This window comes from Anser brachyrhynchus (genome assembly GCF_964034855.1).
Source record: "Anser brachyrhynchus genome assembly, chromosome: 21".
NCBI lineage: Eukaryota > Metazoa > Chordata > Aves > Anseriformes > Anatidae > Anser > Anser brachyrhynchus.
In genome coordinates, this window is record NC_137714.1 from 5,640,585 (window position 1) to 5,659,787 (window position 19,203).

General features: G+C 52.0%; 1 protein-coding gene and 1 long non-coding RNA gene across 3 annotated transcripts in view; one reads left to right on the forward strand and one right to left on the reverse strand.

Moving 5' to 3' along the window:
- LOC308181105 overlaps window positions 1-17,524 on the reverse strand; it is a 50,435-nt gene extending 32,911 nt beyond the window's left edge. The window contains exon 1 of the long non-coding RNA XR_013941326.1: window positions 18-17,524. This is a non-coding gene — a long non-coding RNA (uncharacterized lncRNA). The remainder of the gene's footprint in view (window positions 1-17) is intronic.
- A 136-nt stretch (window positions 17,525-17,660) lies between these two features.
- The window catches only part of SAMD11 (sterile alpha motif domain containing 11), a 173,293-nt gene continuing 171,750 nt past the window's right edge, over window positions 17,661-19,203 (forward strand). For both annotated transcript variants that reach the window (XM_080563770.1, XM_080563769.1), the window contains exons 1-3: window positions 17,661-17,780; window positions 18,418-18,519; window positions 18,716-18,839. The gene's annotated coding sequence lies outside the window, so the exon portion shown is untranslated. The remainder of the gene's footprint in view (window positions 17,781-18,417; window positions 18,520-18,715; window positions 18,840-19,203) is intronic.

Here is a 19,203-nt window from a genome sequence, read left to right on the forward strand (position 1 = left end):
AAGTAGGGTTAATTAACCTGGGCGGATGGCCACAGTCATGACTGTGCAGCTTCTGGGCACGGAGCTGGGCTCCGGGTGTGCTTTGTGCCGTGCGGGCGGAGAGCTCGTGGGGCCAGCCCTGGGATTTCTATTCAGATGTGCTCTGCGATCCCCTTAATGTATCAGAACCTCATGAATGCTGAATTAATTAACTTTCACTGTGATTTCATGGCTATTTAATGATCTCTTTGTTACGGGTGGAGAACTGAGGCAGAGAGCAATTAGGGACTCTCTGAAGGTCACCCAGGAATTCTCTGGGAGAGCTGGAGACCGAAGCCAGCGTTTCCTGCCGGTGGTTCAGCCACACGCAGCACTGCTTTCTCTTCTGTGGACAGGTGCGTCGGCTCGGAAGCTGCATCCCCGGGATGACCGGCTGCAAGTTGTTGTGTGCACGGTATCGGGCGGTTAACTCTTGAGAACTGTGGGTTCATTCAAAGGTTTTTAGATAAACCCTCGCTGTGGCATCCCGGCTCTGTTCAAACGCGGGAAGGAGATTAAAGGTGAAGCTTCAGCGCAGAGCTCATCCTCAGGCAGGACAGAAAATAGAAGCGAGTGAGTTCTCTGGGCTTTTCCCCCAGCCTGGCGATGCTCCGCTGGCCAGAATGTCATTTCTGATTTCGTCTCTGCTGTTCTCTCGTCCGTTCTCATTAACCCCTTCCCCTGTGTGAACCCTGCAGCCTGCACGGCGCTCTGCCCTGCAGCCAACATGACTGCTGAGAGAATCTTTCTGCCTCTCTGAGCAGGACTCCCCAGTCTGTGGATTTCCTGCTCTTCTCTTGGGGCTCTCCTCTAGTCTTGCCTGCTTTATGTTCTTTGCATTTTAACTGTTTTGTGGCTCTCCTTTCTCCCTTGCCACGTCCAAGTCTATGCCACCTCTCCCTTTGCTAACAAAATATTCTTCTTCCCTACGAGACCTCCTTAACACCCAGGAGCTGGCAGAGCTGTGTGTCAGCTCAGTAGCTCTCGCTGTGTATTTTGACTAGGAGAGTTTTGTCTTCCTACCTGCCTCTTGCGAAGTCTGCCAAGGTGAAACTCCGAAAGCTGCTCATTGAGGATCCACCATTCAGCGTCTCACCACTGCTCACCGACTCCCATGCTTTCCCATGACTGCTCCGTAGCAGTGGCTGCCTGCCATGCTGTGTGGTCTTGTCAGATTTTTGGTAATGCCTCTCTCTGCCTCCGAGTAGGTTTTGGGTAAATCTTCTGTTTTATCTTCAAAGCACTTTGCAAATGTGAACCCATTTGCATGCCATCCCTCTAAGGCACATGGCATTGTAGGTCTTTAACAGAAAAGGAGAGGAAGCCATAGAGGAAGCTCATTAATTTACTCCTAATGTTACACCCTAACATCTGTTCTGAGAGCTACAAAGTGGACGTGTATTTGCCCAGAATTTGTCTTTATCTGCCATTTTATCTGGTAGCCAATTATTTAGAAAAAGGTTGCTGTCTAGATCTGCACTACACAAATGATGTCTCATTTTTTATGCATCGTATTATCAATAATATCTCATTTTATAAGACTTCCTCCTTCCTTTCCCCATTCTGTGCCAGGGATGTGTTCATTCAGTCACCAGATCCTAACGATTTTCAACACGCTCAGCTCCCCAGGTACCTTTCAGGAAACATCCCTAAGCCTCTTTGCACCTTGGATCCTCAACTGTGCAACCGCTAATCTGGGTCCCTTAACCCTGGAAGGTCTCCTGCTTTATTGGCTTAGTAGAGATCTGGTAAGTGTTCGGTTCTGGCGTTGGGAATCCAAGAATGGCACGCAATGAAACGTAAGGCTCCTGCAGAATTAGTGTTGTGTCGGTCAAGTGAAGTGTCTGAGGACTTCAGAGCTTGCCCTTCCCTGTAACTTTCATCTCAAGAGAGCTACCACGGAGTGTACTGATGGCTCTGCTGCTAGGCATCACCAGGGCTGGCAGCAAAAAGTGTGAGACACCGAGAATTACAATAGGTTTTAGTAAAGGCTAGCATATGCTTCAGTAGAAGAAAGGGAAAAGGGAAAGTATGCCGGAATATATTCATGAAGAGGGACTCATTCGTTCCCTGTGCTGTTTTATTAATTCAGTGGACCCGCTCCAGAAGGCTACACCCTGTCTTACCTTTCATTTCAGACCCAATTGGGTGAATCAGAGGCCTCCTCTGTGTGAGGGTTGCATGAAAAGCACGAGAGACGTTCTGTGAAAAATGTGTTTAACAGGAGCAGAGCCATTGCTCTTTCCCCACCTCTGGCGTGAAGCAGGTGCAATGGAAAAGGCACGTTGAAAGCTTTGTAAATGGGGTCTGGATGGTCACGAGGCGGAATTTGCTGCTGTCCAAACAGGAATTCCCAGTTTCAGACCTCACAAGATTATTAGTGAATAAACACTGGAATGCTTTGGAGCGAGGAAGTAGGCTAGTCTTATGTCCATGGAGGCAGAAATCCCATTGCCGTGGAGAAGGGGAGGCAGGAAACCTCCCGGTATCGGGATTTTGTTTAAGTATAAAGGGAGGGAGAGTCTCCTCTGTGAGATCTCTCATCTTGTAGTTCTCATTTGTGGTGGGAGGAATGGCGTTTTGGAGGTGTCTCCAACAAATAAGCTAGCCCAGGTTTGCTTGTGCAACTCTGACTTGTGACTACTCGTTCCCAAGGTGGCCATGAGGGGCACTGCAGGGTAAGGAATGGGGCCAGCCACACTGGTCCCAAAGTAAATTTGGTTTCAGAGGACACCACAGGGCATAACCAGTAATCCCCAGTGAGGCTGAAGGGCTGCCTGCATTTAGGGTTTACGTAGCGTGGCACAAACAGGGACGGTGCTCCCATCCGTGTCCATAAAGCCTTAAAGGTTGAACGCTGGGTGGGGGCAAAGGAAGAACATGGGTGCACACACTTCTAGAGTAAAGGTGTGAGGGTCTGGCTGCCTCTGAAAAACGCATGAAAATGATCAGTGGTGAACATGTGGCACTGTAGGTGGGAGAGGAGAGCCTACTGTGGGGTCAGAGGAGAGGGGTTTGGAGCTTAGGCTGTGGGTGACGTTGCTGTCTGTGCTACCGGTTCCCTGTCTGACCTTAGACGAGACCCTTTAAAAATTATTTGCAGCAGTTTCCTCACCTGTAAAATGGGGCAGCACTCGCCTGCCTGCGGGTGAGTTAGATAAATGTCTCACTGCCCATGCCTTGTGGATGTGAGGCGTGACATGAGCTGGGTTAGGACAGGTTTGTGTGCTGCGTTGGGTGCAGAGGGAATCTGAGAAGAGCTTTGCAACCGAGGCATGTCTCTGTCACTTACTCACTGCCATCATTCTTGTCTCCCGAACAGACTTTTGAGAGGCAGATGTCTGTCGGATGACAACGTACCGAGAATTCTGTGGCGTAAAAGCTGTGAAGCATAAAGCAAATGAGAGGATGTGGATGTCTAGATTAATGGGAATGGCTCTCTGAAGGTGTGGTGTGTATTTGTGTGTGCGTTACACACATCTGTATTGCCTTACCTCTGTGCGTCTGGCACAATCGCATGTAAGTGTGTGTACTCACCCCTGCGTGTATGATCGGGTGCCTAAGTACACGTAAGAGTGCCTCTGAACGTGTTTAGGGACCCCTACGTGCATTTTGGAGTGTCCGTGATCACTCTGGCGCAGATACCTCTGTGTGCAGTCAAACAAGACCTTTTAAATGTTAGGCAGTAGGGCAACCTCCTTTGGCAACCGTAACTGAAATGCATGGTCCAAGGCATGGCCTTAAAAGGGTTTTAAAAAAGCTGAATGCATCATTATTGACATTTTGATTCCAGAATACATAGGGTCTTGCTGCAGAGGCGATGTTTTCTCCTTGGAATATCATTCAGGTTGAAGAGGGCAGTCAGGTTGGTTAATTTGGTTTGAATGAGCACTCTCTAGAGACTACAGGACTAGCTGCTATTATAAGCACCTGCTACGGCTCACCTGCATGGGGTAGCGTACCGAGTGACTGCCTGAGATAACCGGTTGATGAATGGCATCTATACGTGGTATCAAACAGTACCAAACGCTTTCAGCACAGTCCTGGCTAAGTGCTCGTTGGATGCAGCATATCTCCTTAGAAGGAACGAGGTTAATTTTTTTTTTGTTGATGAGAACAGGTGGCGAGAAGCACAGAAAGCAACCTAAGGCCGCCTGAGCCAGGCTGTGCCCAAGCAGCGCTCTGGGATGAGATATCGATGAGCTAGGGTGCTGTGAGGATAACGCGCGGTGCTGGGGGGCGAGGAGGGCTTCCTTCCTGTGCCAGATCATTTTGAGCAGGCAGGGCCCGTGCCAACTCCAGTTTCATGTTGACTTCTCTCGAATACAATGCCTCATTGTTCAGGGGAGACCACTTCATCATTTTGTCAGTGCCATCGTTTACTATCTTAATTCTCTGGGGAGAAGGCGAGAGGAGGGAGCAAGGGGGTTGGTTACTGAATCTTAGAATTTCAGACCTGGTGTTCGCATTGTTCCTGCCCACACCAGCCTCTTGCTTCACGGCGAGCTTGGACGGAATTTTTTGCTTTGTTTGTGTTTTTTTTTTAATCGTTGCCTCCCATGTGCAATGAGAGATCAATGCTGCATTAATGGAGCAGCCTCACCGCTCTGTGCTGACGATGCACGGAGAGCAGGGGGTGTAGACAGCAGCATAGTTTTCATGCACAAACTTCTGTTTGTTTCTAATACCTTTCATAAATAGCCCCTTTAAAGTCAAACTATGGATATGCACTCACAAGCCTGAGTGCCTAGAGTTCAGGCTGCTTTCCTGTAGTTAAGCACGGGTGAACCAAAAGGCCCCACAAAACTAAGGTATGCTGACAGCTGTAAGGGCCTTTGGAAAGGCAATTCAAGCCACCTTGCTGCAGGCTGCAGAGGCTGAAGCAGCTCGTTTTTCCCCATTATCTGCTGCAGCGAGGGCACCTTTGGTTTGTGTGTGGGTAAGCTGGCCCTCTGGTAGTGTTGTTACCTGTTGGCTAGCGAGGTGGCAACTGAAATGGCTGCTCCATGGCTCCCCGCAGGGGAACCCCGCTTGAGAGCAGCAGCGGATCTCCTGGTGCAACCTGGCAGGCTGCACTTTGTCAGGAGGGGGAGCAAGGGGGGAAGTCAAGCCCGGGCTCTCACCTGCTCGTGCTCTCATCTATCACCTTGAATTGTGTTGCAGGATAAAATTACTCATCCAAACCTAATGATAAATTAAATCAAGCCCGGAGTAAAGAGGATTAATGGGCTGTGCACGCACGTGCACGCGCTTGGCAAAGCGGCCGTGACCCAAGCAAAATTTGAAATGCCTGCTGGAAACGATGAAGCCGGTCACAAGGTGGGCTAGGGAATGCTGTGAGGCTCCTGCGTCCCTTCACAGAAATACAGCAGGCTATGGGAACAGCTTCCACCCCGTGAAAGCGGAGAGGACTCCTGGAGGAGCCATCTGAGCTGTGTAAGGGTTTCTCCGTGCAGGAGGAGTCTCTTTCCTGCGATAAGGGCCTCGTGTAGGTGGGGCGAGCCATGGGAGAGGCAGGCTTTTAGCAAATGACTGTATAAGCCGTAAACATATTTGATGAAGGCCAACAGCACCTGTGTTGTTCCTGGAGAAACAGCGGGCTGTGTAAGAGCAGGGACTTGGGGTATGAACTGAGTGGGAACGTTTAGCTGCTGCACAAGGCTGCTGTCAAAGCCCGGGACAAAGCAACTCTCGAAGCTTCTGTTTGCATGCCTGCCGTAAAATGCAGCGTGCTTTTGGGGCTGGGAGCTGGGAAGTTTAGGTCCTCTTTCTTGCTCTGCTCACTTTGGGAGGAGCTCTGCGGGGTCAGTGTCGTCGCTCACGCTAAGCCCGCCTGGGAAAGCAGTCCTCGGGATGCCCTTCAGCCTTGCAATCCACGAGCGTTACTGGCCTGCACCACCGAGGAGCTGGGAGTCTTTGATTTCTGTGCCTGCTGATTAATTCAGGGTTGTGAGCACTACAAATCCTTAGCATCCCTTTGTGTGTGAAGCACCTTACAGAGGCCTGGCACGCCGCGGTGACAGGCACCAGCCGGCCCTTAGCAGGGGGCACCGAGGCACAGCGTGCTCCAAGTGACTGCGGGTGCCAGGTGCTCTGCCTGTGCCCTCGCCGGCCTCCCTCCCACTCAAACCGCCAGCTCACATTGCCTTATCATCACCTGACAATGTTTTTCAAAATCAACAGCCTCGTAAAGCTTTTCCTAATCTACAGCAGATGCCGTCAAGAGGCCAGTTATTAGCTTCACGGGGGGGGGGAAAAAAAGAATAACAAACCCCAAACCCAACCTTCCCCCGGCCCACCGCACAAAGCCTCCCTAACAAATAAAGTAAATACGTCGGGGGGGTGGGTGGTTCATCCCCAAAGCAAACAGGGTATTTCGCTCCCTCTCTCGGGTTTGGCTAAAAAAAGCAAATAAACCACAGAGGAAGCGCGTCATGGTGCAAACCGTAACCAGATGGCGCGGGTGCGAGCGTGGGAGGGGAGAGGGGGTTTCTCCGAACGGAACATGCGTGTCGAGGAGGAGAGCTCCGGGCAGGGGCAGGCAGCGGCAGGCTCCTGGTTGTGCGGGTCGCCCCCAGCCGCAGCTGGGACCCTGGGGTGGGCTGGGGAAAGGGGGAAAGCCTGTGACTGAAACCGAGACTGCTGGGGGCCGCGCGTGGAACATGAAATCGAGTAGGGCAGGACTCCCCGGTATCGGCAGCAGCCAGCACAACGTCTCGCTCAGCTCCTTTCTTTTTCTGTTTCGTTGCCGCGTGCTGCTGCCCTCCGTCAGGTGCTGCTGCCTCTTCTCTCCCACTTTCTGAGGGTCTCAGAAATCGGTGGTGGGCCTCCCCTTCTCCCTGGGCCTGTCCACCCCGGTGAAAGGGGCCTGGCTGGGGGCATCCCAGGAGCCAGCACGGCTCGTGCCTTCCACCTCTGCTTCTGCCTCCTGAGGCTGCCCAGAGACCGTTCCCCCTACAGCTGAGAGGCGGGCATGGGTGCTGGCTCCTCAGACGAGTCTTGAGCCTCTGATGCACGGAGATGAGCTGCGTCTGTGTGCCCTGTGCTTGGTTCCTCTCTCGTTAGCAGCACCCCTGCTTTGTGTTACGAGAACGTGGTTATGTGGGGTGGTTTGCAGTGGTGGGGCGAGCAAGAGCATTTGGGAGGGGGGCATTACTTCTGACTCTGTAAAATGTAAATCCCCTCTTGCAGAGGAGTCAGAGTGCTTGTTAGACCCCTTTCTGAAAGTCCCCCCCACTACCACAAAACCTCCAGCTGGGGTGGTGCTCGCCGTGTCCCTGGGTAGAAGGTCTCCTCCTCTTCCTCTGCTTTGGTTTGGTTCGGTCTCGTCAGTGTGCAAGTGAAGTTTTGGTTTAGGGGCTCAACCAACAGACAATTATGGAAGGCACTGGGGCGCAGCCTCGGAGACCCGGTTCAGCTGTGATGCTTTGTGCGTGTGCTGCCTGTTCTGGGTGTCAGTGGCAGTGCACGAGGGAGGTGCTCACACTCAAGGACTGTCACACAGAGGACAAGCCGAGCCGCAAGGATGCTGGTCTTAGTTCTTGAGAATATCCAGTTTCCATGTGCTACTTGGCCCTAATTTTCCCAAAAGGCATCAGGGCTAGAAACTGCAAATAATAGTTTGAAAAATGGCCTAGAGCACCTCCAAGTATTAACTTGTGTTCTGCCTTAGGCCGGAGTGATGATCGTTGGCATTTTCAATGGGGAAACCAGGGCACAAGGAAGAGATTTGCCTTGGCAGTGAGCTGATGTCAATACTGGGAGAAGAATCTGGGGGGTTCTGGTTCCCAGTCTGGGACCTGGCCTCAAGACAACTTCCTATTTTCCTTCCCACTTTTTTCTCCCTTCCCTTCCTCCCTCCCCTCTCCTCTCCTTACCCTCTCCAAATGCAGACTTCTGGTCTGAAGCTTGCTCCCATAGCGATAGCCTTTGGTGAATTTGGGAAGACGACTGACTTGTTTAGCTGTGATACGCTTTTTCTGCGAGTGATGCGGTACCCGGAGTTTGGATCAGTAGGGGCAGCGACGGCTTGGCCCCACAACCTGAGCCCTACACGTGGGAAGTTGTGTGGGTTTGTATAAGGCACATGCAGGGGAAGGCAGTCAGCTAGGGAGGGAAAAGAGGGAAGAAAAGGGAGAAGGCTTTTAATTAGGGTGATGGAATGAGCGTGGGCAGGAAGGGTCGTGGGTAAGGTATGGCGGGGCTGGTGGATACGAACCCGAGGAGGAGAGCGGTGTCTGAATGACATGTGGGGTGACAAGGTGCAAAGAAAGAGGTCTGTGGGACGTGGCGCATGGAAATAAAAGACGGAGAAAGGAGAACGGTGGTGGCGAGGCTGCAGAGTGGGGTCTGCCAGGAGCGACTGGGGTGCATTTGGAGAGAGCTGGGAAGAGCCCTGAACGTGGGGATGAAGGCAGGCCCGGGGGCAGCTTGTGCGAGGCGGGAGGCAGCTTTCCTTGAGGGCTGGAGAGGGAGAAGGTGAGCATGCAGGGTTTGGACGGGTTGGTGCTCGGAGGGTTTTGGCTCTCGCGGTGCATTAGCAGCAGAGAGCCCGCAGCGCTGTCCTGTCAGCACGGCTGCTGCGGCTCCAGACTGTGTGCTGCGAGCTGGGGGGCTTCGCCCGGGGGCAGAACCAAGTTATGCCTTTTCCACCCACGGAGTGTTTGAGGAAAGGGCTGCTGCTGCAGCTCCTCTGGCAAGAGGGAGGTTTGGGCAGATCAGCTTCGCCAGCCAGAATGAAAAGGGAAGGATAGAGGGGGAAAAAACCCGGCAGACAAATAAAAAGCCGTCTGTTTGCTCCCCCAAAGGAGAGGCAGGCGTTAGCACCACCCCCCAGTGACTCCTGGATAATTAGCATGTCTGTAGAGCAGAGCTTCTGGCTCTAGGCATGCAACAATATTTTTCAATGAAGCAAAATGCAGATTTTTCCCAGTAAATCCCGTGTTAGCTCCTGCCTCCCTTCCCGTTTCCCACCCCGGCAATGCACAAGCAGCTCCCGTCCCCTGAACGTTCAACCACTGCTGCTGCAGGCTCCGGGGAGTAGCTCAGGGGGCACGGCGAGAGCTGCGGGGGCAGGGGGGCACAGGAGGAGATGAACACCAGCGGCACAGTCAGGATCCGAGAGCCATGCTGCCGGAGCAGAGGGACTTCTCTCTGCCTTAACCATCTTCCCCTGGTGCCGCTGGGACGAGCTGGAGGCAGCCGTGGACGCGCTGGTAGCTGTAGGGCTCCGTGCGCCGCCCGCTAGGAGCAGCGAGGAGTGCCAGGAGGGTCTGCAGGTCCTGGGGGTGAGATGCGACCGCAGCAGGTAACAGAGGTAACCTCATGTTCCAGCTCTAAACGAGGGTACGGGCTGCGGCCAGGGCTGGGCTCTGGGATTTCAGGAGCCTGCGTGTGCTAGTGCAACAGGAGAACAGTTTGCCTTTGCCAGCTGAGGCGGTGATGGAAACACGTGGCGTGTGATGTTTTGTCCTTCGGGGCGAAGACAGGGTCTGAAAGGAGCCCGTTGAACTGAGACCTCAAAGGTGAAGGAACAGAAGTTTTCCAGGGAAACTGAGGCACGGGGAAATAAGAATGGTGCGGGTTCATGAAGAAAAATGGTGCCAGAGCTCTCGACTGAGCTCCCAAAGCAGCTCCTGCAGGTTAGGGCATCGAATTGCCATTGCTCGCACCCCAAATACACCCCTGCTCCGGCAGGTGAGGGTAGAAGCGAAGAGCTACGTTTCCACGTGAAGCCAGCTCCAGGGGTGGCGACGTGCTGCTGCTTCGCAGGTGACTGCGTTGTTCGTGAGCGCTCCGAGCAGGTAACCCCAGCGACAGACACCAGGCAGCTGATGGATTTAATGGCTCTGTTTCTGTGGACAGCTGCTTTTGCATGGCAAGCAGGGCGGTGTGCTGCCAGCCTCGGGATTATGGTGCCACGCTCCATGCAGCGGGCTCCTGATCTCCGCAAGCGTCCCTCCGACAGAGACAAGAAGCCAACTGCAGTGAAATGAATGCCACTCTGCTAGGAGCTCTGACCCCACGTCTTATGCAAACTTTTCCTCTGGCCTCTCTTAACTCCGCGTGTGTTGCTTAATCTCTAAAACGGGGACAAAGACCGCGATCCGCTTGCGGAGTTGATAGGAAGGAGGAACGTGGCCCTCAGCCTCTAATCCCGCAGAAATGCATCTCCTCAGGGGGCATTCATCTTCAAATCCAGCCTTTGTGGCTTGGGCTAATTGCTGGTCAGCGCTAGCAAAGAACACTGACGTGACACGGTGCTGACAGGCACTAAACCATAGCTGCGACATGAAGGGATGGGTCGGGGGGCTTTCCCCGCCCGGCCGAGGCTGTTAACTGCAGCTTGTTCTGCAGTCGTTTACCTCGGTGAACTTTCCATGTCTCTAATGGATAAGCGGGATTTTTCCGCATTTAAATGTTTGTTTGTGTTAGGAATCACTTCTTGATATCCACGTTAAATCTTCCTCATCCTGAATTTCCCCACCTTTGCCATGTCCCTGCGAGGTAGGGTGAGAGTTGGCTGCCGCGGTGAGTGCTGTTTCTCCTGCTCCGAGCAGGGCGTTTGTGTCTGAGCGCTGCTGGCACGCATCCGTTGGCTGGTACTAGAAAGCAGCAACATGGGGCTAGAATTAGAAATCACATTAGCCCTCCCATCCCTCCCTCTTGGCAAAGGGTGGGGCAGGAGAGAGGGTGGGAGTTTTAGACGGCGGTTCTGATGAAATCCATCTCCCTTTCCCGGCCCTCTGCATGGAAGCAATCCCAGCAAAACAGAGATGCAGATGGTCTCACCCCTGGAGCCAACGCCTGTGTCAAGAGCCTTGGAAATGTGAGACCATACCACCAATGAAGTTCAAACGGCATTGAATATCTGCTGTCAACGCTGAGTAGATTCCCCCACCCTTCTTTTCCTTTTTTTTTTTTTGTAGTTGCTGATGCCTTTCTTGTTCTGTTTCTTTTTATTTTTGTTTTTGTGTGTTTTGTTTTCTGTTTTTAAGCCTTCTTGGGGGCCTAAAGAAAGGCTGATGAAAAACAATCACCCCTGCTTGGACGGCTTGGCTAAGGGTTTGATATCCCACCGTGCGATCCCATCTGGAAGGGTATTTTCCAGGTATATCGCTGCGTCTCCTGCGTTCGTTCACCTCCCTCCAGCATTACCACACGTCAGAGTTTCAGTGGCAGCATTAATACCAGGTACGACGGGCCCACAGCCAGCCCCACGGGTCGCGGTCCAACGTCTGACTTGCACAAACGGAGGCGACCTTCAGGTCGTGGCCTCCTGTACCTGCAGGGACCGCCTGCCCTGCTCGCTGCTCTCTGCGGGGAGCGCAGCCTCGGTGCTTGTGGTCCTCCAGCACCCGCCTTGCCTTTTTGGCACGGCCACTGCTCCATCCCGCTGGGTCCTCAGCGCAAGCTCTCTTGCCGTGAGGATGCCATCCTCTGACTTAGTGTAGGTTTTGTTCTCGCTGAGCCTTCTGTTTTGGTAGAGTGGAAGCTAGACGGTCTGCGCACACTGATTGCATTTCAAGCCCTGTTGATTCATGAGGTACCACGCGTTACTTTTGCCGTTGGTCCCTCCAACAAAGTGAAAAGGCCAGGGCAGATGGGTCAGGATGCTTCCAGGGCTGGGGCTTGCCAAGCCTGCTGGACCAACATGCCTCGTCCTCATGGGTTTGGGCACAGGGTGGCCGTTTGGGCACCGTTATCGTGTGGGCTCTGTGGGATTAGGGAACTGCTGCTGACGTTCTGGGCTGTTCTTCACAAGTTAGATCACAAATCAGGTTTCATCAGAGTCTATGAGAAAAATTTGCATGCAAGCCTGGTTTGTGTCCCCCGTGGTACACGTTACAGGGCTGGGATAAACTTGTGTCTGTCTGTCCCAGGTAGGTGCAAGTCGTGGGCTTCTTGGGAGGATGCTGCAAAGAGCTATGAACTGAAGGACCAGCCCCTGACCTTCCTTTGAGAAAGTTAGTAACAGTACATGGAGCTACTCAAAGCAAGGCATAGCAGAGGAGAAAGTATTGAGAAGCTGTTTGGTACTGGCTGTTTCAGAATGAATTAGTTTGACGTTAAGAATTTCTTTCCAGGTGTCACTCTTATTGCATCTTTTCTCCGCTTTCAGTCTTTCATAACTTGCTGTTTTTTCCTTCTAGTCCTAATTTTTCAGGGGACTGACCCAGACAGCTGACTAGCCCTCTCACTTCTCCGAGCTTTTTCTTTCTGTAATAAGTGGCAGGGATCAAAATAAATCAGTACGTGTCTGCAAGAATCCAGAGCATGTGGACATGCAACAATTCACTGAATATTCAGAAAGAAAGGTAGAGAATTAATCAGATCTGCAAGGCAACTATGAATCTAAAGGAAATATAACCATGATAAAATTCCCGGTGCTGGAGCAGCGTGGAGTTTAATCACTGGAGACGGTGAAAAGCTTGTGAATGTTTTGAGGCATTTTTATTCTTTCAGTCATGTCTTTTGAGATAAAAAGTAATAAGCTAATTAAAATGTACCCAAGCGTGGCTATGAGTAATAAGGTGAGAGTATGGACATAAAATAAACAAAACCCAGCAAACACACAAACAAATATACATACAGTCCTTTTGTCTGGTGCAGGCTGTACGGTCGCGTTTCAGCTTTCTGAGCACAAGTGATATCAGAGGGCATACGGGCCGCGTTACGTGCTCGGGCAGCTCGTTCGTTAACGGGTCTGACGGGGGGTCGGAGCGGCCCTGTTTTGCCCTTGCACTGGTAAAAAGCTTGTTTGAGAAGCAGAGGAGAAACAGTGCTGTAAGGGATGAGGAAATGAAGTCCTGGTCAAGCCGAAGCTCCAAAATTACTTTTATCAGCGGTTGTTTCAGAAGAAGGCAGCAAGTCCGGAGGAGTGATGTTTGTGAACATGCACGGCACAGGCATTACGATAAAAAGGATGCCTCTACTTGCCAGAAGGGGCTGGATGCCACTTGTTTGTCTGTGCGTTCTGGTTTTGACTGAAGAAGGGAGTCTGAAAGGCATTTATTATTTAACTTGCTGATTTGGGAGAGGCGTGGAAGAAGCACCGCTACTGACCTTCAGGTGAGCTGTGGGCTGGAGCTTCTGGGCCATGTTCAGTGCTGCTGGGCCCACGGAGATGAAACTCAGGGCAGACCCGGACCTTTGTTGGAATGGTGGTGTAGTTTTGTGTGTTTTCTGTTGCTGCAGCTACAAATTTGGGAAAAGGACGGGAAGGCATTTGAGCGAAGGGCTTGAATGTGAGGAGGTAGCAGGGCTCTGTTTGATAGGCCTCTTCTTTGAATTCTGCTTCAAAAGTCTGAGGGAATGGTGGTGTGCGTCCATTACTTATTTATTTCTTCCTTCAGATTTCCAAGCAGGACTGTAGGTGTGCACCTCTCCCATAAATTAAACATCACAACGTAAACAAAGGGCTGCTCATAAATATCTCCACCTCAACCCGTCCTTATCAGAAGTCTTGGAGGGAAGGAGGTGGGCTCTGTACCATGAAGTAGAGACTTCCTCGCTCATCCTTTAGCCAGAGAAGGTGCAAACAGATCTCTGTTAAGGCCCTAGCTCATGTTTGTTTGTTTTTTCTGCTGGAATTACACCCTGCTTTTCTTTCACCTGTGCTGTTACCTCAAGCTCAATTCAAACCCACTGATTATTTTCTGGTGCAAAAATTCTTCTCCTTCAGCTGATGATGCTGACAGCGCACAGTATCTCTGCCCTAGCCTCGTGCCCTCTGCAAATGGATGTGTTTGCTGCGCCCAAGGTTAGTCCTAGCTTGTGCTGCTGTGAAGCCTTGTGTGCTGCCCCAATGGCTCTGCGGAAACGCAAGGCCCACTGGACCCACAGCACGAATGCTGAGCTGAAACCCGGTGAATCTGAGGTGAGATGTGACTTGCCCTTCAGCAACAACTTAGAATGTAAGCTGAGAAACCTGCCACCTGAATTTCTAGACCTTCTCCTGGTCTGCCTGCGGAGGAGCAGAGGCTTTGCAGGAGAGTGAAGTGGGTGCAGACCACCCTGGTGTGCTCTGCCCCAGGCTGTGGGCACAGCCAGAGAGCACTGCCAGCAGCGTGGTACCCCCTGGTGTGTGCCCAGCACCGCCTGCAGCAGCTCTGAGAGAACCCCTGGGCTCCATACCTCCAGGGCAGACGTCAGAGGCAGAGAAACCGCCCTTGCTGTAGCAGCACAAGGACTCTTGAGGAGGCCGGGGGGAGCTTTTTCACACTTGACTCTCCTGCTGCTGCAGGCTGGGTGCAGCCAGCAGCTCCATCGCTCTGGTTCTTCCTGCCCAGAAAGCGCTGTTTCCATTTCCTGCCGCAGTGGTGAGAAAAGCCTTCACGTTGCTGCCTTCTCCCTCGCCCTATCAACCCCCTCTCCCCAGTTGAGTCTGCTTTTTGACACGCAGCATGCACAAAGGGGTACTCCCCTTCCCACACACCGGCTCACCGGGCGGGCAGCCCTCGGTAATCTCCTATGTCTCATTCACAGAAGTGCTTGCTCTTGAAAAGAAATGTCTGGTGGTTAACGTGGTTCCAGTAAAATACCTAGTGAGTAGGTAGCTAATTTCCATAATACAGAGAAGCATCAAGAAAAGAAATCTCCTGGGCTTGGTCTGCAGCAGAGCAATTGCCTCTCGCTGACAGCAGGCGTGCGTGCTGTGCTCAGGACTGGCTCAGGCTTGCTAGTGCTAGCTTTCACCCTTGCCTACTTAGAGGCTACTGAATGCGGTTTAAACCACATGTGCTTGAACTGGTGTTGAACCTGTTAGGGAAAAAAAAAAAACAAAAAGGTGTTTTTCCAGTGTGGGATGGGGCCGAGTGGCCGTACAGAGAACTGCCGTCACTGCTGTGCTCAGCGAGGGAGCTGCACCCCACCAGCGCTGGTCCACCAGCCCTGGAGAACTCCGCTCCAGCTCAACATCTGGTTTTCTAAATGCCTCTGCAATGCTACTTTTTTTCTTTTTTTTCTCCTCCCCAAATGTTTCTCGAGCTCTGTTGGCCGACTTGCATCTGGAGGTCAAGTGCCTTGCCCCCGTAGGTCATGCAGCAAGCGAGCCCTTTGATCCTTGTCCCGACAGACGAGAGCAGTCTGAGGCACTGCTGCTGCCGGGGCTCAGGTCTGAGCTTCAGGCGTTGGAGGCAGGGCCCGTGGGGGCTGCGAGCTCTGTTGGCTACAGACAGCGAAAAGAGTAGCTGTTCGCTTCAGATTTGACCCGGTCTCAGGCCTGAAAGCAGGAAGGTTGTTCTGTAAATGGCCTGAAGGTGTGAACCGCTTGTGTTACCACCCTGTTCTTTCACCTCGGGGAAAGTGAGATGCAGCGTTGCATTTCAGCTGCGGTGGGCCACGCACCCCGAGGGGCCTGCTGGCTTTGATGGGGGTTGCCAAATGCTCCGCTCCTGGGATTTGCAGCCCCTGTTAATAAAGGTGTTTGGGCTCAAGCAGCACGCGAGCACAGCAAGAGGTCAGTCCCGGGGCCCTCAGGCAGCAGGGTGCAGCTTTTCTGGCTGCTCGCTCCCGCAGTGCATGCACAGCCGCATGCAAGCTCAGAGACGCGGTTGTATTTACATTGGGCAGGTTGGTTTTCTTCTCCTACCCTGATGCCTCCTCCGCTCTCTCGTGGAGGCCTCTGGTGCTCTGTGAGAGCCGGTCGGTGCAGGTGTCCTCTGTATCCATCATGTCCCAGCATCCCTGGAAACCTTGTCACTGTTATGAGGGCTGCATGAGAAGACAAAGCGCTGCCTGACCACCTGCCAGGAATATCTCAGTGCTTAAATCCTCCTTTTGTGAGTAGGCAGGCTCGCATGAAGCCGAAGGTATTCCAGCCTTCCTGTTCTCCCCCTTGCAGCCCTCTCCACCCTCCAGCAAGGGGAGCTGAGAACATGCTCCCTTCTCCTCCATCGCAGCTGCACCCAGGCTGTCCCCAGGTAAGGGAGGCAACATCTCTGCGTCTCTTTACAACCTGCGAGGGCTGACTCCCATCCCACGACGTTTGTCTCTGGCCGGACTGGGATTCTGACTGGAAGCTCTTGGACAGGAGCCTGCGCCCCGCCAGCTGATGTGCTGAACAGCTGCTGCAGGAACGCGTTTCACAGCCACGCTTCGCCCTCTGACCGCTTGCTCTCTTCCCTGGGTCTTGGGAAGACCGCACGGTCAGGCTCTGTGCTCCTTCCTCAGCCTCCCCCGAGCGTGGCCGAGGAAAAGCCTGACCTTCCTCTCCTTGCTCTGCGGGGAGCTCCAGGTCTGCTGCTCAGCGCAATACCACCTTTAGCACAGGTCTGCTAGTCGTTTCAACAGGCGTGGGGCTAGGTTTTGGGTTAACGTGTCTGGGAGCCTGTGAAGGGCTCTGCGGGAAGAATTCTTCCCTCTAAGCTGTGTTTCTCTGTACCCGTGGGCTCAAGTTTTGTGTTCCTCTCCCAAGGTTTGTATCGGGGAGGGGAGGGAATGTGATTGCGCACGGCGTTTCTGGCTCTCTGCATGGTATCAAAGCCATCTAAGTTGCCCCTGTGGTGCCCAGAAAGGAGGCAGATGCTGGTAAAGTCCTTTCTCAGTTTTTATTTGGGTTGGCTTCATTCTGGGGAAAGAGTTTCGTCCTTCTTCCTGCTTCCCCAGCCACCGTCAGGCAAAGGAGAGAGGCGTTGCGGATGTGAGGTCTGCCTAGCGGGTGATCCCAGAGTCACAGAGCACGGGGAGGAAGGCAATGAGGGGCTGTAAGCACATTAGTAGGAAATGCTTCTAAAACCATGTTAGAAAAGAACACGCAAAAAGGGAGCTAAAAATAGGCCCCATCTGACCAGCACCACTGCTCCCACCTTCCCTTGCTCTGGCTCCCCTTCGGACTGGGGAGACAAAAAAAACATTTCTGCCTGCTTTGTTCGGTGCTTGTGGTGCTCAGCTTGGCAAGAAGGGACCCCCAGACACTTGCCTCTGTGCTTGGCTTTTACATCCATTTTAATATGCTCATTCTGACTGCTCTTTTCCATGCGTGTATGTGTGTATGCACACAGATACGCACACGATATATATATATACCCCCCTTCCACGCAAGCAATCCAGACAATCTTTGCAAAAATGAGCCTTGAAACAATTTGAACTCTGTTGCATGCTTTGGGTCCCTCCTGGCAGCGTGAAGCCCGCAGCTCTCAGCTTCCCCTGATTTCTCTGGTAGGTGAGGGCTCTGGTGGTGTTTTGGACCACACAGACACCGTGGCACGGGGACTCTGCCCGGGAAGATGACGCTGTTGCTACACAGGCAGCTGGAGCATTGTTACAGTTTAATGCAATTTTGAATGGCCTTGAGTCTGCCTCTCGTGTTTCCCATTTACATATTCACTTGGCATCAGAGGCTTGCAAAAAGTGTGCTGCTCGGCCCTCGGCCACACTTGGAGACCTGCACCCAGTGGAAAATGTCAGCCTTAAAGAACGTGAAATATTCTGAATTGTCCCAGCGTTGCACTCCAAATCTTAGGTATCTACTACCCCCTCCTTGCACAGACGGTGCAGCAACATCTTTTTATTTATTTCTTTATTTTTAAGCTGGAGCATTCAAGCCTGGTGTCTCCGTTTAGCTCTGATTGGCCGTAGTGTAAAATACGACGGTTGTTGTAGAGTCCCAGCTGGCAAGGTCCTCGCTAAATATTTTGCAGATCGGGAGACTGTCGAGCAGAGCAGCGAAATGATTCACTCAAGGTTCACACAAAAGTTCGGTGACAGCTGGAAGAATCAACCCCCGGATCCCCAGCTCCCCTTCGCCTGGCCAGCGGCAGGTATGAGATGTCAGGAAGGAGCACTGATTTCCCTGGGGCCCCGTGCCTGGCGGATACTGCCCATCATTTTCACCGCAGCACGACAGCCACGTTGTCACCGCACGCGTCGAGCTCCGTGGCAGCTTGAAAAGAATGCCACTCATTCATAGGAAATCTCCTGAGTGCGATGACCGAAGCTGGGGAGAAAAAACTGTGGGGGCTTTGCACATGTTGTTGCTCCTTCCCTACCTCCATGCTTAAATTAAAAACAAAAACAACCTTCCCCCCTAAAAAATCCACCCAATTGAAAGCATTTGTTGCCCTTCGAAGCAGTCAAACATTGCAGAATGCAGAGGCATGAGTGTAGGCTTGCGCCTGTGAGCCTTTGCTGGCCAAGTTATGTGGCAGTGGGTGCTGGGGAGTCCACATGTGCAAGGAGAAGTGGGTCGAAAGGGGACAGAGCTGCTGCTATATAAGGCTTTTTTTCCCACTTCTTGCCAACATAATCAAAATAACTCACTTACACCTAATAAAATAAAATGCAGAATCCAAAAGCCTTCCTTCCCTCCAGCGGTTTGTCTGGATCCCATTCCTTGAAGCTGAGCTGAGAAAGCCACAGCGGGTTTTTATTATTATTATTTTCTGTTAATTTTTCTAGAATGAAAAATTCTAAGCGAGGCAGAAGGTGCGGCATATTTCTGGCACAGATGGAAGGCAAGTGCTCCTAAAGCTGATGGCATGATGGGGACCAAACTTCGCGGTAAGTTAATGTCTGTGTTTTTTTCTTTTTTCGTTTTTTTTTTCCCCTTTTTTCTCTCTCCCTCTCGGTTTAATTTAGTCCCTGCTTACCCACAGATAGGTGGGGTTTATCACCTCCTTGTCTGCTCGAAGCATATGTGTGTATGCTTTTTCAATTAGATCTGATATGCCCTTCCCTTCTGTCCGTTTCCATTTAGGATTGCTTTCCATCACAGCTGCAATTCTCCAAACTACCGGAGAATGAGTGTGGGAAGTATCAGCAGCCCTTTACAACGTGCCGGGAATGACCAGAGATGACAGTTGTAAAGGTGAAAGAGAAAGGTACTAAAACATAAAAGCAAGAAATTCCACATGGGTAGTGGCAATCTGACAAATTAATTAACTCTTCTGCATATGTAAATCATAACGGTGAAGGGGACTGCTCCTGTGGTGAACTCAAATGCAAAACTGATGGCCTAGTGGGTTAGAGATTTCTTGGAGGTTCTTGGAGGCTCTGAGTAAAGCTGATTGTGAAATGATCAACTGAAAGTGCAAGTCTGTCAAAAATTTTCTGAAAGAGTTTGCAGAAACATGTTGATTTTGATAAAAATTTTCAGGGGAAAGGCACCAAAAGAAATAGCCGTAGACTTCACCATTTCAGACCTCTCCTCTGACCCGGATGCGTCATCTTGAGTCAGGGTGTTGC